The following is a 22,187-nucleotide window of genomic DNA, read 5'->3' on the forward strand; positions in this document are numbered from 1 at the left end:
CGGCGCGGTGCCCGGACAAGAAGAAAGAATCATGTGTGATCTCAAGACTAGATATGAAGAAGTACACCAAGGAAGTGTCAATAGATGACTCTAAGTTTGTAGCGTTAGTGGATACGGGGAGTGATTTAACGTTTATAAGATCAGATGAGTATGTAAGATTGGGGTCACCACCTTTAGGTAACCGCAGAATTGAGTTTGCAGGTGTTGGATCCACTGGTAATGAAACTTGGGGTGATTTTTCTAAGGTAATTAATACTAATGGGCACAATTTGCCAGTAACATTGCATGTAGTATCTAATAAGGTTTTAACAAATCACGGTTTATTGTTGGGTACTGACTTCTTGGACCAAGTAGAAGTTAGGGTCAAACGAGGTGAAGTGACGTTTTTTAAATTAGATGAAGCCGAGACTAACGTAAATGCGCCGGAGATATTTAGTATAAATGTTATAGAGAAGACCAAGGAGGTAGACTTATCTTATGTTGAAGATATACCTTATCGAGACGCTTTGAGAGACATTATTAACGGGTATAAGCCGGAAAAGACGCGAGATGTTGGATTAACAGCTGAAATTGTTTTAAAGAGCGAGAAGCCAATTGTTAGACGGCCGCGAAGACTGGCCCCTTGCGAAAAAAAAGAAGTCGATGATTTAATGAAGATGTGGGTAGAGGACGGAGTGATAAGACCGTCAAATTCTGAATACGCGAGTCCTATAGTAGTAGTAAGGAAAAAGGATGGTTCAATTAGAGTCTGTATAGATTTTCGCGAGTTAAATGAGCTTATTGAATGTCCACATTTCCCGTTGCCGTTATTAGATGATATTTTAGACGCGTTACAGGGTTCGGAGTATTTTACAACGCTAGATCTAAAGAATGGGTTTTTTCATGTATGGCTAGACGAAAAGAGTCGTAAATATACAGGTTTCGTCACACCGACGGGACAGTACGAGTTTTTAAAATTGCCGTTTGGTTTAAAGATTTCCCCGATTGTATTTCAGAAATATATTACGATGATATTTAAGGAGCTTATAGATAAGGGTATTGTCATAGTATATATGGACGATATTGTTATCCTGGCGAAGAATCTCCAGGAGGCATGGGAACGTTTGGTAATGGTTATAAAATTAGCCGAAGAGTACGGGCTAGTTATAAACTGGGAAAAATGTCGTTTCATGTTAAAAGAAATCGAGTACTTGGGGTATGTCATTTCGAAAGACACCATAAAACCATCTACTCATAAAACCCAGGCCGTGGCAAACTTTCCCAAGCCAACATCTGTCAAAAAAGTCCAAAGTTTCTTGGGACTTACGGGTTATTTTAGAAAATTTATAAGAGGGTACGCGAAGATTGCTAAGCCGTTAACAGATTTACTGAGAAAGGACGTAAAGTTTCGGTTTGGGGATCATGAAACAGAAGCATACGAGGCCTTGAAGGCAGTACTTACCAACAATCCTGTGTTAAAATTATACAGAATAGGGGCTAAGACTGAATTGCATACGGATGCGTCTATAGAAGGGTACGGGGCAATATTGATGCAATTAGACCCGGACGATGAGAGGTTCCATCCGGTTTATTTTGCCAGTGGGAAAACAACTCCTGCAGAGTCTAAGTACACGAGTTATGAATTGAAAGTGCTAGCTATTGTTAAGGCATTGGTTAAGTTTAGAGTGTATTTACTGCCTATACCATTTACTATTGTAACTGATTGTCAAGCGTTTGCAATGACCATGAAAAAGAAAGATTTATGTTTGCGTGTGGCCAGATGGGCTTTATTGTTGGGTGATTTTAAGTATGAAGTATGTCATCGGCCAGGTAAAAGTATGCAGCATGTTGATGCATTAAGCCGAAATCCATTGCCGAGTGTCATGTGTGTAAGCGAGAGTGAAGATGGGTTGATTGCACGTTTAAGAAGCGCACAAAACAAGGACAGTGAAGTCCGTAAGCTTATAGATGCCGTAACGTACAGCCGGACCGAGGGGTATGTAATTAGAAATAATATTTTGTACAAAAATTGTAAAGACGATTTGCTAATTGTAGTACCTAAGGCGATGCAGACCCAGGTAGTCAAGCAGGCACACGAACGTGGCCACTTTGGGGTCACAAAGACCAAAGCGTTTGTTAAGCAAGACTTCTGGTTTAAGGGGCTGCGAGAAAAGGTTGAGCACGTGATAGCCAACTGTTTAGACTGTATTTTGGCTGAGCGGAAAATGGGTAAACAAGAGGGGTATTTAAATCCTTTGGACAAAGGAGACACGCCGTTGGATACTTACCATATTGACCATGTGGGCCCAATGACTGTTACAAAGAAAAGATATGCGCATATTTTTGTAGTGGTGGATGCATTTACAAAGTTTACGTGGCTTTATCCCACTAAATCTACTGATACAGTGGAGGTATTAGACAGATTGACAAAGCAAGCTGCCGTGTTTGGAAATCCGAAACGAATCATCTCCGATCGAGGGACAGCATTTACGTCTAATGCATTCAAGGACTACTGTATCACAGAAGGTGTAGAGCATTTCTTAATTACGACCGGGGTTCCCAGGGGGAACGGACAGGTAGAGAGAGTAAACCGTACTCTCATACCATTGTTAACAAAACTGACGGCGCCTAATCCAGACGATTGGTACAAACATGTCGAGAAGGTGCAAAGGTTTCTGAACTCCACAGTCAACAGGAGCACCGGGAAGACGCCATTTCAGTTGCTCGTTGGGGTGGATATGCGGATCAAGGAGGACATGCAGGTCAGAGAGTTGATTGAAGCAGAGTGGACAGCACAATTTGATGAAAACAGGTGTGTGTTGCGCGAGGAGGCAGCAAAAGCGATCACTGAAGCACAAGAGAAGAACAAAAGAAACTACAATAAAGGGAGGAAGGATGCCCGGCAGTACGAGAGCGGCGACTTAGTAGCAATAAAAAGGACGCAGTTCGGAGCTGGGTTAAAGCTGAAAGGCAAGTTTTTGGGTCCGTATAGAGTGATACGGGCATTACGAAATGACCGCTACACAGTTCAAAAGGTTGGGGAGCACGAAGGGCCTAACCAAACATCAACAACGGCTGATTCCATGAAGCTGTGGGGTGCCAACGACGAGGACGACGATTCAGGTAGCAGCGAAGCAGAATAAAACATCTGAGGGCAGATGTCCTTGCAGAATGGCCGAGTGTAATATCAGAAAAATAGAAACATGCGAGTATGCACAGGCCATCAGATAGTTTTAGGTATAGTAATGAGGTATTTTGTACAGCGTGTAGGAGTAAGTATGACGTTGAGGGATGCAAGAGTGGAGTGGGAGGTGAACGGGGACAGAGGGTCAATTGACCTGAGAAGGGAGTTCAGTTCTTACTGCGTTACCGACAAAGACGTGTCACTCTTGTGTACAACACTGTAATGAACACTTAAACTAAAGCCTGAACCTATTCACTACTAGAGTTAAGAACCTGTATCCCATCCACATCCCAGGGATAAGTATATTACATGTATCTGGTCTCTTCGAGTCTCTGAACCGCCTATTCGCCAAACATAATGTCAAGTTTGTTGGAAAAAATTCAAAAGATTTACAACTAGTTTTTGATACGGGAAAAGATAAGATCCCCATTGGCAAACGATCCAATGTTGTGTATAAAATACCTTGCAATGATTGCAACCAAGTTTATATAGGTCAAACTGGCCGCCACCTTAACACCAGAATCAGGGAACACCAACGCAATTTACATGAGATTGAAGAACGTCACACGGCTCTAACCGTGTGAACATCTTTTCCAACTTCAAATTTACAAACCAGGATAACGTTGGCTTTCAAGCTCCTAGCTTTCTTTAAAGCGTTTTTTAGTCTTGTCACAGTCAGTACCTTTGCGTCGTCTGGAAATCTCTCCACATCTTTATGCTTCAAATTGACGATGGATCCAGTTCGAATTCTCCCTCAAAACCTGATTCCAATCTTCCCAGTGAACTCGATCGTTTCTTCTTTCTTTCCGCGTACCTCTGCCCGTTTTCTAAACAAGTTTGAATTTTTCCGCGAGCGCTTTCAAGAGTCCGGTCGTTGTGATGATTCTTGTCTTTTCTCCAATCGTTGAAGCCTTTCGTAAAATTTTTTTCAGCAGCCGAATATTGTGACTTCCGAACTTTATCCATTTTTGAATTTCTGCTGTTGATGATGATTTTCCCAAGATTTTATACGCTGATTCCATAATAACAATCAATCTCAAACACTTCGTGGATTCCATCTTTAGCTTTTTCCTCACGTATACTTGACAAGTTGATACTGAATGATCATTTGCAGTGATGAGCGTCCTTTTTATAGGACAGCTCTGTACGTATGTTTGTGTGCGCGTGCGCTGTACTATCGTTGTGAAGTGATTTTCAACTGTACCCTGAAAATTGTACTCAATAAAACTGTTTTTTAGAGAATATTCATGAATTAATTTTACACCTTCACATTAGCTCTTAAGAGAGAATTTTTTCCAATACGAAGCTTATGTAGCATTTAACCTTGCTCTCCATCCTCAACCGAGCTGTACTCAAACCGAGTTATGTTTTGCATTCCTAGAGCGATAGTGACCCAACACCGCAGATCCATAGTTTTGAATCCTATACTACCGCAGCTATCGGTCGACCTTGCACTCTAACATTGACTGAACCCGTTCCATATTCATCGTAAAGTTCACATTACAGTTACAAGCCAAAAAGAATGTCACGTGGATGATAACGTATCGACATCCGAGTTGGTAAAAAACAATTCTTCGGATCATTAATTTTGGAATGTCGTGTGGTTGACAACGAGGGAAAAGAACGCGAGGTGGTTGATGTTCCACATCAGCAGTCCTACCGTGGGAAAGGAATTTGAGGTGATTGATGTTACACATCAGCAGTTCTATCGTGCGAAAAGAATGCGGGACGGATCACCACCATCCAGGTCTGTAAAAAAGTTCACGTCCCCCCTACTTAATATGGAGACTTTGACGTTTGGTCGGTAAGTTTGTCGGTAAAGCAGCTCGATTTTGACGTTCGACCGATAAGAATTCTCGGTAAAGCAGTGCGATTTTGACCGTCGGCCGATAAAATTGTCGATAAGGTTGCACGTTTTTGACCTCAAGTCGGTACGGCGGACTGTGACGTCACCGCGGAGAAGGGTTTGAGTCTGGGGAGGATGTTGGTAAGTTCCAGTAACAGGAATCTGTAAGTAGACCTCTCCTTATATTGCTACTTAAACAATTGTGGAAATTTTTGAAAACTTATATAATCTTTTGAAAACTTCCAGAAACTATTGACAATGTTAAGAAACTTTTAAAAACATTTGAAAACTTTCAGCAACTATTGACAATGTTAAGAAACTTTTAAAAACATTTGAAAACTTTCAGAAACTATTGACAATGTTAAGAAACTTTTAAAAACATTTGAAAACTTTTTGAAATTTGACTTTAGAGTTATAGTGAGAAGTTAGAATGGTGTGTAGTATGACAATGCGATAAAATAATACTAATTAGACAATCAATCAAGTGCGATTGATAGGTATTTTTATTTCTTTACACAGATGCTGTCTCCGCCAATATAAATACCCTTGTGGATATTTTAGATCCATGTGTACGAAAATATGAAAATATGACATTTTATAGCTAATTTTACTCAAAACTACAGTAGCGCTCAAAAGTGTTTTGACAAAGATAGTAATTGAGTTAATTACATGCAAGTATAAGCTATAAGAATCAATAATATTATTTGTTGAATGAAATTCGATATTCTACATAATTGTTAAAAATTAACGCTCAATTCCTTGAAAATAAAATGAAAATGAAGAAAAGTAAGAAAAACGAGTGATCAAAGTAATTACGAATTACATAGTATCAAAATACTTTTGAGCGCTACTGTATGGGTAATCGTAATGCAAATCTGAATACATAATTGCAAAAAATTAGATCAATATTTTTTTCTACTCTTAATTTTTACATTTTTTGGATAGTAGTCTGCATTGTAGGCAGTCTTTAACTATGGGAGGTGAACCATTGAATGCATTACTGTTAGAATCAGTTGAATTATAAATTTATAATGTAGGGGACATGTGCGGTAGCTGACAATGTTATCGGCCATTCGCATATTATCAGGCAGTTTATAGCGCAATGGAGTTTGGCGCGAACGTGAGAATAAATTCCTTTGGTAAATTCGCGATATCTTCAGCCCTCGTTTCCTTGAAATTGCCCAATTTATTATATGGACAGAACAATTCCGCGAGAGACCCGATGCACTTCATCACACACCACTTCTGCAGTCCCTGGATCTTTTCGAAAGCACAATTGTATGCCATTGAAACGTATCCGTGACTATCATCGCGCCATCCCACCTCTTTCATATGTTTCAGTTTTTCCAGTGATAGGGGTGAAATGTACAAGTCTTCCGTGTTCATGCCTGGTTTTGCACTATCGAAGATTTTCATCAACCACCGTTTCTTCTCCTTCCCTTTGACGTATACGTAGCGTGCTACGTATTCAACTACCTTTTTTACAACTTTCTCCACCCTAGCGTAAGGTTTAATTCTGACATTCCATGGTATTCCATGAAAATTGCGTGTTAGCCAAGCGTTAGTAGCTTTGTATTCGACCGGTAGAACTGCCCAAGCGTAAGGTGGTTTAAAGAGGATGCGCGCTGAACCTCATGCGTTTATATTTAGCCCTTTTAGTGCCGGGCGAAATGGAGGTGCCTATGCGAGAAAAACCGGCCGAATTTCACAGTTTTACAAGGGTTCGGGAAAATGCTTATAAAAACCAAACGAGAAACGATATTTACATGATTCAAAAAGCTGCGTATTATAGATGAAATACAGAACGAAACAATGACACTAGTTTTTTTGTACTCATTTGAGAATTATAGAAAAAACAAAGGTATATATGTTTATAAATGAAGTAAAAGTTGAGTTCTCTCGTACAAAACGTGTTTGCACATACAAACAGCCATCTTTTCACCACAATTTTATATGGGTCAATTATAATGAAGCATATACTTTGTATTTCCAATATATTTTGTAACAAGATAAACAATATTACATAACAAAAATAAAACATAACTTGAAGGTACACGGTAGGCGCCAGGCGGATTATCTCTTTCGAAATATGTAATTGTTATCGGTAATATAACATTGCTGAAACAAAATTATGTTGTCATAAATATTTATATATATATTGCAAATGTGTAAAATTTTGTTATTGCAACTCACACAAATAATTTATTTAGCATTCGTGGCTACTAATGCACACTCCATGCAATCCTTTGTTGCACTTATTGCAAACTGTGCGTGATTTTCTCTTTGGGCCACCATCCTTTCTGCTGCACACCACGCAAACCCTTTCCAGTTTTTCAGGCAGTTTCCGTACACCTATGCGGGGCACATTTGTTGAAGTTTCCGCTAATGGTGTGTCGTGTGCTATCCTCTTTAGTGCCAACCATTCAGTGGTTATCGACTGGATAACATCAGTAATGAATTCCAGTCTTGTTTTGGTTTTGCCGTCTGTATTGTGCCGATATAATATGTAGGCATTCAACACCATTCGGGAGAAAATGGAGAAAACTACTTTTTTCCAATATTTGATGGCTCTTCTTTCATCTAAGTATGAATATAGCATCATGTCTGACGTGTCTACGCCTCCCATGTGTTTGTTATATTCAGCTACGATTGCTGGTTTTTCGACCTGTATTTGTGCATTCCTTTTCCTGATTGTAGTCGTTTTGTTCTGAGCCTTCTCAAATGTGGACATCAGTAAAACATTTTTCTTCTGCGACTTTTTTTCCCGGTACGCTAATAGTAAGACTTCATTATTTCGGGCGTACTTAGATGCGCCCTCTTGCAATTTAGTCTTCATAAATGATGGAATATATTTCCTGTTGCTGCGGATTGTGCCAGTCAGATATGTCCCTTTTTCAAACAGTGCTCTTGCTAAGGGAATGCTTGTAAAAAAGTTGTCTGCTACCACGTGATAGCCTTTCATAAAATAATTGCCCATATTCAATAATTTATGAATCACGACGTGGCCAAGACCATTCTTCTTTATTTCTTCTTTATCGGTTTGATCCCTAGCTCCTCTATAGCAGAAGAACGATAAGCAGTAATGGGTAACTGCATCAGTCAACATCCAAAACTTGATACCCCACCTGTGATGCTTTTTATTTGGCAGATATTGAATCAACGACGTTCTACACTTCGAGCCGACTAATGATTCGTCAATACTCAGATGTTGGTTAGGCGAATAATGAAATTTGAACTTATTGTTTGCATGGATAACGACTGGTTGAAATTTCGCTGTAGGGTCATATTCTGGATTATCACGTGCTGGTAATTTTTCATTGTCTACTACGTGGAAAAACCTACAAACTAATTGAAATCTGTTGCGACTGAACATTTGGCCAAACCATGGGATTTGTCTGTGGTTTGTTGACCAATAACTGAAAAGTGTCGGTCTACGTGTTATACCCATTTCCAAGAGCACAGCAATAAAAGCCCTTACTTCTGAAACTGTGGTTGCCTTCCACTCTGTTGTTCTGGATCCTGAGGGAACATTGATTCTATTGAGGAACTGCCTGGCATATCGATTCGTCTCATTTCTCAATAAGCTCAAAAATTCTTCCGTAAAAAAAAGATCAAAATACGCTCTCGGCATGGAATTTCTTGCTGGCATATGTTTAGGCCCAGCAATCTCCATAAATTGTGGGCGAGGATTATATTCGCTGTCGTTGGCCACGGTAACTTCACGGAAATCTCTCAGCTCTTCCTCGGTATCGTTTCCCTCTAATTCTGATTCGCTATCATCGCTCGCTTCACTATCACTGTAGATCTTACGTGGATGCCGACTTCTTGGTGCCACGATTTCTTCCTCGTCACTATGTGCTAGATTCAACTGGTCAATCATTCGGACTATTTCCGCGTCATCCATGACGGGTTTTTTTATAAAACGGTTGATGGTAAAATTTTCCTCAAAAGCAACAATGTTTGACACAAGCGAAAAACAACGGTAATAACACAAAACACGCTTTCAAACTGTAAATGGGACGAAATATACTGTTCACATCAACGATCGTGGAGAAACTAACTGATCCTACGTTTCGCTGCGGGAATGCGATGCTATTTTGTTATACAAAACACTGTCGACAAGTACCGATAAGGGTCCAAATCCACAGCGATTTACGCCGCAGATCGAATATCACCTGAGTGGCGACCATCGGTATTTATGTTAGACTTCGGTACCTCCAAGCGATAGAAAAAGGTCTTCGTCCACAAAGAGTTAAAACGAAAAACTATTTTTCTTAATTCTCTCATAGTGAAATTAGATCATTTATAACGTATTACAAATTTATTTTGAGATAGAGTTCTCCCGCAATGCGAATAGTAAAGCGCTACGAGGCGCGGGCCGATATATCGGCTCTGGCACTTCTCGCGAGTGTAGCAGGAGCCGATATATCGGCTCCCGGCACTCAAAGGGTTAGGGCACAAAGTTCCTTCGGTACAAATTTATTGCCGGAACCGACGAAACGTTGAAGGTCCACGATCAACGCCATATTACAAGTTGAAATAGTGTTTACTTTTCTTGTGTGAATATTGATGGAAAACTGACTATCCGGTTTCTGCCGCATTCGCTTTTATTTTCAGTGCAGACAAATTTCAATCAAAAGTGTACGCCTGATACAAATTTCCAATCCATAAGCGACACCGACTAACAGTCAACATTTCTCAAGAGAATCATACTATTCTGCGGATATATTTGTGCTTTTGCCAGTTATGCGCATCCGTTTCCCAAAAATTCAAATCCATTATATTCACCCCCAAGACATTTCAGGCGTAGAATATCGTCAAGTATCGTCTTACGGATTTCCGCGGATTCGTGGTGGTAAGAAGATGTCGCATTGTTCGAGCGCAAGCAGAATACTCAAACCGTATTTAGCGTTAACGCGTCTTATCCTCGTCACGTTATACTACTCCCCAACTTCCAGATCTGCCATTCTCTTGGTAGGTAGAGTGTCCAGGCGACTGATGAGGTTCATTTTGTTGTGATCCATCATGGTCGATGAAAGTTGTACAAACTTCACACACGAAGCATACTGAAGTTCACGATGAAAAGACTATCAGAACAGCATAACTTGTTCAATAAGCTCGTGATTTGTATACCAGCCACACCCTCCCCCACGATAAATTTTTTCCATTGTATATTCGTGTTCTATATTTGAAATATCCTACCGTTATTTTCAAACGGTGTGTTTACCACTGTTCTTCTGCCGGTATTCCTCTACCCATCGCTGGCAAGATTTATATATATGACGCTTTCTCAGAATGGAAAATATGCATGGGTTAAGCAATTTGCGCGAAAGCTTACGGGTCATCAACATTCTCAGCCTACTAAATTGTAATGTCGCCATCGTGTCCATTAGTGTGAAAGAATGTATTTGAAGTATCCCACTATTATTTTGAAATGATAGATTCACCCCGCCATTTTACAACTCCACTACAACCACGTCATTACACTCCGCTATCTTGCACCCACCATCCTCCACGTGGGCTTGTTCCACGATCTTATCCGCATTGTTACCTCGCCATCTTGTAGTTTATGTAGGTTAGGTTAGGTTACGTTTGGTAACATATCGACTGACCGCCATTTTACTGCCATCTTTTTGTTTACATGCGTTAGGTCAAGTCAGGTTAGCTGAGTAACACGCTCCTGCTCCGCTATTTTTTCAACTATATTGCTCCACAATCTCGTTGTTTACATTGATTAGGTTAGGTCAGGCTGGTCCAACGCCGACTGTCACGCCATTTTATTGCTTACATAGGTTAGGTTTGGTTAGGTTGGGTTGGTAATACCCCGTCTGATCGGCCATTCTGTCTGCTTTCCGGCAGATTATGCTATACATAACAACTACAATAATGTTTAGACTTTTAGAGGATGTATCTTATGCAACGTATGAACTTTATTATTAAAGGGGTTTTTATGAATCTTTTCTATTTATAAATCTTATTCTATACGTATTAAAATGTTAATGTTCATCAGATTCATTCCCAGTTTCGTCACCGTCACGGCGCCGAGCAATTATTCTTGCTGCTTCGGCTTCCTGGCTCTGCCTAATATCCCCACCCTGCGTGGTCCACGAGCCTAGCAAGCATTGTTTCGGACCCTTTGTTTGGCAACGTGTATAGTTTTGTGCATATGTATGCGAAAATCTCTTTGCACTGGGGGTTGAAAATAGATATCGTTTTGAGGAGCATCTCTTAACAATTGAGGATTCTATGAAAATCATACTCTACATGTTTTTCTCAATGAAGCTAAACAAAATTAAATATATAATATGTATTGTAACGTGGCGTTTTAGAGCCGCCCGTCACAAGGGCACATAACTGAAGGAAATCTCTAGGAAATGCGTCCCCAGCGGGGTACTCCAACCGAACTCGATACAAAATAGCCAATATCTACTCTTAACTAATTCTTTCTTTGTATATTCTGTATTTCGCGCTCTGGCGCACGCTAATAAAGTACTGAGACGACGACGATCCCGACCACCGAGATTAAGCTTGTACAATTTGGAACCCGTCTATCAGATGGCACTTCATGCGTAGCACACACGTAAAATTGTATCACTGGATTTCCGGAAAGGGAAAGCCACCGCTGACACCAATGTTACGTCCGTGAATGAAGTTTACTCTTGGGCGGTAGAAGTAAACCGGTTAGCTTCATTTTTACGAACTAGGTCAACCGGAAATCAGTATGAGAGTTGAATAACGTAGGGTTTGTTTTAGATATTACTTATATATTTACTTCGAAGAAACTGAGATGGCGGTAAAAACGAAGTGTGCTATATGAAGCTATGTAAGAAGTCTAGATGTGAAGTTGTTGAGAGTTAGAATAGGAGTGTCGCTAGAAACTTGAAACGTACGGGTGCAGAACAGGTGTGCAAATGCTGAAGGAAGTGAATAGAATTAGATGAGTAAGCGCGATAGTGAATAGCGTGACACTAGATAAAGATAAGAGGACAGGACAGAGACTATGATATTCGTATAAGAACTGTGGGACAGTTAGCGAATAGGAAAAATAGAGAGTAGTGGTATGCTGGACGTAACACGTGTGAGGGAAAAAATGTTCAACATAAAAGTTATAGGTCTCGTCCTTGTGCACAAGAAAAAAATTAAAAATTTGAATTGTTCTGGTTACTTTACCCGTAAAACGTATAAAACCAGTTTTGTTTTTTTGTTTTCTATTTGAATCTAGTTCCCTTAATTATCAATTCATACCTGCAAAGCTCACATGACACTTATAAAATTTTACGGAACTGGGTGGATTTTTTTACACTTCAGATGTTTTTGCCTGGATTTAAAGGGTCTGCGAAAAAGTTGGCTTTGAAATAGCAATGCAAGTGATAGGCACCTTATAAGTAACGTGTGAAGTTTCGATGGCAGGCAATGGAGGGTAATCTGGGTATGCCAAAAGATGCTATGAGAAGTAATGACAAAAGGAAAGTTACCCTGATCAATATAATCATAATCAGAAGATGAACGGGTGTAAGTGGAGGTAATGAAACAAGATGACCGAGGTGTTATATAACCTGGCGTGGGATGGCCGTTAATTGAGGGATCGTGCAGGGTAGAACTGACCTTTGAAGCCGTGTGTAAAAAGCGGGTTCTATAATGGAATGGGGACGTAAATAGATGATGCAGCTGTTGAAAATGACGTTAATGCAGTATATGCGGAACACACATGATATAAAGTTACGGGCTAGGAATCAAAGATTTCAGAAATACTATTGTCGGTGAGGTACTGGTGGTGATTAGGACGTGGGTTGTGGGAATTATATCACCAACTGGATTTTTAATGTCTCTTGCTGCCTTGGCTAGCATTCCATGCTGCTATCCGAGCATGCCGAGCAAAAGTATTGTCAGTCTTGGAGCTATGATCGGTTTCTGTATACGCCGTTTCTTATATTCGTTGTTATCGAATGATGATGTTGCTTAAAATCTAACTGGTTTCTTATATTGCCGCTTCGGACGTTGATCCATTGCTTAGATTAGTGTTGGTTGACTGCCTTAAAAATTGATCTTTAAATTTAAGGGTGATGCATGTGCTTTAAATCAAGTTCTGTTACGTTACATACCTGAATGACTGACATAAATCATAACACAGCTCAACAAAAAAAAAAAGAATTGTGCATATGGGGTATTCCACGTCAAACTAATCGGTCATAGACCTGACCCGCTGAGATTTTTATGCCCAATAGATTTTTTGGTTTGGTTTGGTCAAAAATGGTAGCTCTAAGTTTTTTGAAATTTTTCGAAACGAAGAGAATGAATTACTTTTCATTCAAACTGAGCATATGTTACGTCCTAGCCGGTAATCGCGAATGCGCCCTCTCAGCACCACTAATTATCGACATGCACTTACCATAATAGCATCTTACACCCTCTTACTGTGAATTTTTATATCTACAGTGGTCTACATAATTACCATCTTGGTAAACATCAAAACTACATTCATAATTCTTATGCACCACACCATCTGTTATGAAGCGAAACCAACTTGTAGCTACGCAATGCTGAGAAGACCATATACATTATTTGCACATCTCAACGACATATCTTTTTCAACACTAGCCTGCATAGAGGATGCATAACGTCAAATGTCGGATTATTAAACTCTTGCAACAGATTCGAGACAATAAAACAGAAAAGTAAATCAGTAGGTATACAGAGTCTGTGCGGAAAGTAGTCGGACTGAATTTTTCCCGCCCAGACAAAGCAACGTAGAGGGACCTTTTCCCGTGGATCGGGAGTCTTACAAGAAACATCCGCGAAGTGTCCGCCTCTGATTTTGATAAAACTTGGTAGGAATGTTAAGTATGCTAAAATAAAAGATACGTGTTTTTTATATCGGCTGAAATCAATTTTAAGAGGGTGTACTGCCCTCCTCAAATGCTACTTTTGACAATTTATAATATATTGCATAGTAGGGCCTAATGTACAGATTGCAGGGAAACTTGATTTCTAGGGGTTTCTAACGTTGCTCTTTCCAAATCTAAAGGCCAAATTCAAAAGTTCGAAATTCCGGATCTAACATGGCTGACGTCAATAACGAAAAATGTATCGATTTTCACCGAAAGTCGGTGGAACCTGTTTTCGAGGTCGCTGATCATGGATCTGACCACGAAAATTCGAAATTCGAAGCGACGAATTCAAAATGACGCTAGAAAATCGTCACAATATCCGCCATCTCTATGAAAATTGGTATCCATACCTGTTTCTGGAGTACTTCAGAACCCATCCATTTCTGGTTCAATGACGGCATGAAACGATAGCAGGAGTATCATAATTCAGAATTTCTTCATTCGTACCACCTGTAACATTGTGCAAAATGGTAATCGTATATAATTTTATTTGAACCGTACAACCATAGCAAATTCCTACATATACAATAATAGTTATATTTTTTTGTTTTCATCGATTATTCATTCTTGTTTCCCTGTTTCAAAGAATTTTCAAATGTATGCGTGGTAATATTCAGGTTCTATTGAAATAAATATGGATACCAATTTTCGTAGAGATGGCGGATATTGTGACAATTTTCTACCGTCATTTTGAATTCGTCGCTTTGAATTTCGAATTTTTATAGTCAGATCCATGATCAGAAGTAGCTTCCATCGACGTTCAGTGATAATCGATAGATTTTTCGTTATTGACGTCGGCCATGTTGGATCCACCATTTTGAACTTTCAAATTTGGAAGTTCAGATTTGGAAAGAGCAACGTCAGAAACCCCTAGAAATCAAGTTTCCCTGCAATCTGCACATCGATCGATTTTTCGTTATTGACGTCGGCCATGTTGGATCCGCCATTTTGAACTTTCTAATTTGGACTTCAGATTTGGAAAGAGCAACGTCAGAAACCCCTAGAAATCAAGTTTGGCTACAATCTGTACATTAGGCCCTATTATGCAATATATTAAAAATTGACAAAAATAGCATTTCAGGGGGGTAGTTCACCCCTTCAACATTAATTTCAGTCGATATAAAAAGGTACGTATCTTTTATTTTGGCTTACTTAATATTCCTACCAAGTTTCATCAAAATCAGAGGCGGACACTTCGTGGATGTTCCTTGTTAGCTAAGCAGCACATCTGTCCCCAATCACTTTCAACCCTTTCCGGAGTGTAGGTCGATTTTAAAGTGAATCCCAGTCAAGCTGCCTCTGGTAGAAACCGGGTAGTCAGTCTTCCGTCAATGGTCACTCAAGAAAAATTACCACTATTTTAACTTGCCATATGGAGATAATCATAGACATTCAAGGTTTCGTCGGCTACGACGATATATTTATACCCAAGGAACTTTGCGCCATCAGCATGAACGCATGAGATTTGGCACACATCGTCCTTGAACCACCGTACGCTTGCGCAGACCTAACGGTCAAATACAAAGCTACTAACGCTTGGCTAACACGCAATTTTCATGGAATACCATGAAAAGCCAGAATCAATCCTTTCGTTGTGGTGCGCAAGGTTGTACAACAGGTTATTAAATATGCACGCTGCATATATGTCAGCAGTGAGGAGAAGAAACATTGGTTGACAAAGATCCTTGACGATACAAAACCAGTAATAAACATAAAAGATTTACACATCTCACCGGCATCACTGGAAAATCTGAAACATACGGCGGAGGCAGGTTGGCTTGTTGATCATCACGAATAGATTTTAACGGAATGCAACTGTGCTTCCGAAAATGTCCAGCGGCTGGAAAAATGGTATGTAAAGCAGTGTATCGGGTCTCTCGCGAAGTTGTTCTACTATACAACAAATTGGGCGGTTTGAAGGAGATACGGGCTGAAGATAATGCCAATTTACCAAAAGAATTTCATCCTCTCGTTCGCGCCAAACTCCATTAGCGAGATGTGGGATAAACTGCCTGAAGATATACAATAGACGATGACATCACCAGTTACCATACATGTCTCCTACATTATAATTCAACTGATCCCGATAGTTATACATTCAATGGTTTGACTCGCATAATTAAAGACTGCCTACAATGCCGACTGCTACCCAAAAAACTGTATCATGTTTAAAAAAATTATTGATAGAATTTATTACAAGTATCTATTGGCATCACAATTATCCATAGTTTTTTTAATATTAACTATAGAATGTGAAACTTTGATATGTTCGTACAAATGAGTCTAAAATGTCTGCAAAGGTATGTATTGTTGGAGACAGAATCTGTAAAGGAAATAAAATACTTAATCATCACACTTTATCGATTGTCTTAGTAGTATCATTCCAATGCATTGTCATACAACACACCATTCTAACTTATTACCGTAAGTTTAAAGTTGAAAAGTTTTTAAAAGTTTTCAAAAGTTTTAAAAATTATTAAAAAGCTTTTAAAAGTTTTCAGAACTTTTCATACAAGATTTTTGGGGCAAAACCACTCAATAATTATTTGATTTAGTGCTTACATTGCAAAACAGTTTTCTCTCCATAACTCTACACTTGATTTTTTCCAATTACCACTTTTCAAGCGATACAAATCGATGCGACGACTATTTTAACACGTCATAAAATTTTGAACTAATATCCACTTTCCTATAGAAATCGTTGGAAATTAGATTATACTTGCCCTGCGCATACCATCCAATCATAGCACATCCCGAGCGGTATATTACCTCTACAGTAAACCTTATACGAATACTTCATTAATGGGCCCAATTTTTCTATTGAATGTATAACGCTGCACACCGACTGCTAATGATACCGATTCCAATAGTGAACTCAGTTTTTCTGTTGAATGAATAACGTTGTACACCAAACGCTAATGATATCACTATTCCGAACATTAACAGACATCATCAAGTTAGCGATATTTCTTTGAGGGTTGGAAACGTTCTCGCCTTTTGAACTTATGATGGTCAGGGGATTCCCAAAACAATACAGTGAATTATATTTTCAGAAAGTGCTGTTGAAACTTCCAACATTTTTACCATATATCGGCCTGTATGTGAAACTCATCGCTCGCTGAGAAAGTTTTCAAACTGCAATAGTAGTCATGGCTAGTGAAGCATGCGCGGATGTCGTCGATGCGATGAGAAACGCTTACGATTTGGTATTTTTGGTATTATTATTTCGATCTAATCGTATCGATCGACAGATGACACTAGGTGTCCCTCAATTGTCGCGCTTATCTTCGGTGACCGCGAGATCCTTTCGATACGCCAGTTCGAGCTCGACCATCGAGCACAATCTACTTTTACTCCTCTGAATATATATATCTATTGTTTTATTAAACTATGAGTCTTTATTTACTTCCTACATCAATATTTAACAAAAATGTCATTCGCCTTAATGCCCTATCAGTTTTTACGGCTGCCTCCAATCGAACGATTGCCAGATTATAACAGTTTGAATACGCCGCTAATAATAAAGACAACGGGACTCAGTAGTAGGTAAGCCTTGACCTGGGTGGTTAATCTCTCAATGAGCAGACTGATCCCGATACGACGATCGAACGGTCGATAGTTCCAAAAGCGCGCTCTTCGAAGAAAATTATCAACGACCCACTTTTTGCGGAACAGCGATGACGAAACACCCCCAGAACATGACGGACGAAGGGCGTTCTATTGGCCAGGCAAGGGATTAGCGAGTGAAACTGAGGAAAAGGAAACCGGAAGATAAAAAGAACCTCCAGAAAGAAACGGTTATGATAAGTTTTATAATGTGACATGTATTTATTTGTAATTTCATTCGTATCCACTTTATTGAACCGTTTTCGTTATATATGTCCGTCGTTTCAATTTTACTTATACAATTTATTTATCTCCATTTTTATATTTATACTTTACTTTTACCCGGTTTAGTTTATATATGCATGTAACTTGATCATTTTAAACATTGAAAAGGTCTCGTTTAAACCTATGTCCTGTCGCGCAAAAAAAAAATAAAAGTAAAATGATCACGGATAGTTTTGTTATATGCAAGAGGCTCCTCAGTTACAATTACATATTAGTCGGAACAAACCGTGATCAATAAAAAGTCCGTTACAAGAAGCTTAGGATTGGCGAAAGATCGCTCAAGCAGATACATGACATCCCTCCCGTCGTAGTTGGGTTGTCGATATCCGTTGTTAGCCATCATTGGCTTCTTAGTCATCTTCTTCGCCCTTCTTCTAAGCCCAGATCGTCGCTCCTGCGGAACATCGCGCTCAGGGCAATTTTCAAGTTGTTGTCTCGATATGTAGTTAAGGAAGATCGTCAACGATGCTTGCGTCTAATAGACTTTCGCAGTACCGGTTTTTACTGCCTTCCACACATTTTCTTTTAGGACGTTTGCGCCTAGCAGACGCTTCATCTTGTGTTTCTTCATCAGCGGTTTGCTCCAGTTCATCAACGGGGTTATCATCCCCTTCCTCCTCGGTAGGTTGATAAGTCGCCAAATCAAGCAACCTATTCCGACTGCAGCCTGGTGTGTCGTTTGCTTCGATCTCTTTCTGGAGAGGCTGCGGGAGTGCTACCAGCTGATCGATGTCTCTTTTGTGGATAATGCCCACATTTTCTTCTTTTACTTCATAATTTCTTTTTCCGAGTTTCTTTATAATAGTAGCTATTACCCATTTTGGACCTGCCGCACGGTAATTTCTCATGCGGACTCTCATTCCAAGTTCCAGACTCCGAATGTTCCTAGATTTTCTAGGTAATTCATTTTCTTCTTCTTGATTTCCAGGTTTTATTTTGTTAAGGAGTGTTTGCAGATTTCGGCCAAACATTAGTTCAGCGGGTGTTTTGCCCGTCGTCGTTACCGGCGTGGAGTGTTGCTTCAACAAAAATCTCGATAGCCTGGTCTCCGAGTCACCATCTTTCAGCTTTCTAAGTGAATTTTTTGCCGATTGAACTGTCCTTTCTGCTTGGCCGTTCGCCTGTGGATTATACGGAGCTATGAATAAGCTTTTTATTCCGTTTCTCTTATAAAACTCTTGGATTTCTAACGACGAGAATGCCGTATCATTATCTGATACGATAGTGTCCGGAACCCCAAATGTCGCGAAGACTTGTCGTAGTTCCTTGATGACTAGTCGTGAGTGTCTCGAGGGAACTCTTCTCACCTCTACCCATTTTATGTAGGCGTCGACCATCACCAAAAACAACTGACCTTCGAATAGTCCCGCGAAGTCCAAGTGTATGCGGTTCCATGGAATCTGACGAGCCGTCCAATTTTCTGTCGGAGTTTTCTTCGGCGCGTGTTGTATCTCCATACATTCTTTACAGTTTTTCACCAGCGACTCGATTTCTTGATCGATTCTTGGCCACCAGGCGAATGTTCTTGCGGCGACTTTTTTTCCACACAATCCCCGGATGGTTGCCGTGTAATAAGTTTAGGACGCTGCGCTGCAACTTCTTCGGTATGATTACACGATTTCCCCATACCAAACAGCCTTTTTCGAGCGATATTTCTTGTCTTTTACTCCAAAAACAAACGTATTGTTTTTGAGGTTTACGTGGCCATCCTTTTATGACCCAATTTTTTATTTTCTTCAAGACGGTATCCTGACTCGACTCTACCGCGATTTCTTCGGGATTTACAGGATTGCGATTCGAGTTTTCTATCATGAGAGCGTTCGCAAACTCGATGTCTTCCTCTTCTTCGGCCATTTCCGGTAACGGTAATCGCGAAAGCATGTCCGCATTTCCGTTCTTTTTACCGGGTCGATGAATTAGCTCGTAATTATACGCACTAAGCGTTCTTGAGTATCTGAAGATTTTCGGAGATACAATTTCTGGCGTTGGTTATGTCGGGTTAAATATTCCCAACAGCGGCTTATGATCAGTTGTGAGGGTGAATTTCCGCCCTGCGAGGTATTGGTGAAATCGCGTAACCGCAAAAACTAGTGCCAATGCCTCCCGATCAATTTGAGAGTATCTACGCTGAGTTTTTGTGAGCGTTTTTGAGGCGAAAGTAACCGAGTGTTCCTGTCCCTCGTCATCCGTGTGCGCAAGAACTGCCCCCAAGCCAAATGGTGACGCGTCGACTGAAACCACGATTGGTTTTTTATCGTCGAAGTGCCACAATATAGGTGCATTGATGAGTAGGTCTTTAAGCTTATCAAAAGCTTCTTGGTGACTCTTCGTCCAGTGCCATTCGGTATCCGCGTCAAGTAATCTGTGTAGAGGCTCCGCTATTGTTGCTCTGCCTTCCAAAAATCTCTCGTAGAAAAGTAATCCCCCCAAAAATGCCTGAAGATCCTTGACGCAATTTGTTGCTGGCATCTTCTTAATCGCTTCGACTTTGGTAGCCAGTGGCTTTATTCCTTTATCCGAAATACGATATCCCAAAAATTCCATTGTTGGTACTCCGAAAACGCATTTATCCGTATTTAATCGCAAATTTGCATCCGATAGTCTTTTAAGTACTTCGCGGAGCCGATCATCGTGTTCGGCGCGCGTTTGGCCTTGAATCTTTATATTATCAAGATAAACCAGAACACCCGGTATACCCTGCAATCGAGAATCCATAAATTTTTGGAAGATTCGTGGCGCTATGTTCAAGCCATCCAAAAGAACATTTACCTCGAAGAGGCCCATTGGAGTGCTTATAGTTAGGATTTTTGCAGTTCCCTTATCGACTCGCAGCTGTTTATACGCGTTAACGAGATCGATTTGTGAGAAAATTTTTCCTCCATTTAAAATAGCTAGTGCTTCAGCGACTTTCGGTAAGGGATACTCGGAATCCTTAATGAACGGGTTAACCGTAATTTTATAATCACCTACCACTCGGATTTTCCCATTCGGTTTTTTGACGAAGAGAGCCGGCGTCGCCCAGTCGGATTGTTTGACTGGATTTAACATTTTATTATTTACCATGTCCGAAAGCGCCTCGTGAACGTGATCTAAAAATCCATGAGGGACTCTGCGTGCTTTAAAAAACTTCGAACGAGCATTTACTTTGAGCTGAATGTTTATGAGGTTGCCACGCTGCCCTGGGAAGCTATCTTCCGTTAGACTCGGAAAATCCCGTAGTATTTCTTTATAGTTTGTTTCGTTTTAAGAAAGCGAGTTAGTTCCTGTGACACGAATACCAAAATTATCAAACCAATTTGCTCCGAAAAGGTTTGGTCCGCCGTTTTCTTCAGTTACTACGATAGGTAGCTCGACGCGAATTCCTTTATATTCCACGTGAACAATCGTAGTACCCTTCACGGCTATCGGACGTTTCCCCCAAGCTCGCAAATTGCTCTTTTTTTAAGCCATTTTGGCTCTGAATCCGGCCAGATTTGTCGAAAGGTTGTTTCGTTGATCAACGATTCTTCCGCGCCGTTATCAATATCCATAGAAATTTTTTTTGAATTTATTTTAACCTCCACCGCGTATTTCTTCCCAATAGAAACCGAGTGTGTTTTCGAGGTAATATCATAAATGTAAACATCGTCTGAGTCCGAGTCGACGTTTATTTTATTTGTTTGCTTGTCCTGTTTTTTTGAAGACGCGCTTTGCTTCGTTTTTTTAATTTTACACGCGGCTTCTATATGACCCGTTTTATTACAGTGGTTGCACCTAGCTTCCTTGAAAAAACAATTGTCTGCCGCGTGATTGGATTTTCCACAGCGATAACATGCCTGTAATATCGAAAAAATAGAAACATGCGAGTATGCACAGGCCATCAGGTAGTTTTAGGTATAGTAATAAGGTATTTTGTACAGAGTGTAGGAGTAAGTATGACGTTGAGGGATGCAAGAGTGGAGTGGGAGGTGAACGGGGACAGAGGGTCAATTGACCTGAGAAGGGAGTTCAGTTCTTACTGCGTTACCGACAAAGACGTGTCACTCTTATGTACAATACTGTAATGAACACTTAAACTAAAGCCTGAGCTTATTCACTACTAGAGTTAAGAACCTGTATCCCATCCACATCTCAGGGATAAGTATATTACATGCCTTTTTCTCGCGTTGTGAATTTCCTTTCGCTTGAGATTTCGATTTCGAAGTCTTCTTATTATTATTATTCGATGTTTGTATCTTATTCGTATTCCCCTGTTTGAGAAGTTTTTGTTGCTCCTCGGTGCTCTCAACGCTACACGCTATTTCGAGAGCCTTTTCGAGAGATAATCCGTCTTTGTTTGCATTGGTGACCGACTCTTCGTGACGTCGACACAAATACCGCTGTAACTCTTCGTCGCGAATTCCCGCTACAAACCGATCCC

General features: G+C 40.1%; 1 protein-coding gene across 1 annotated transcript in view; it reads right to left on the minus strand.

Moving 5' to 3' along the window:
* LOC124301145 (sodium-dependent dopamine transporter) overlaps positions 1-22,187 on the minus strand; it is a 571,198-nt gene that overhangs the window by 394,504 nt on the left and 154,507 nt on the right. The gene's annotated exons all lie outside the window — the stretch shown is intronic.

Source organism: Neodiprion virginianus, chromosome 3 (assembly GCF_021901495.1).
Source record: "Neodiprion virginianus isolate iyNeoVirg1 chromosome 3, iyNeoVirg1.1, whole genome shotgun sequence".
NCBI lineage: Eukaryota > Metazoa > Arthropoda > Insecta > Hymenoptera > Diprionidae > Neodiprion > Neodiprion virginianus.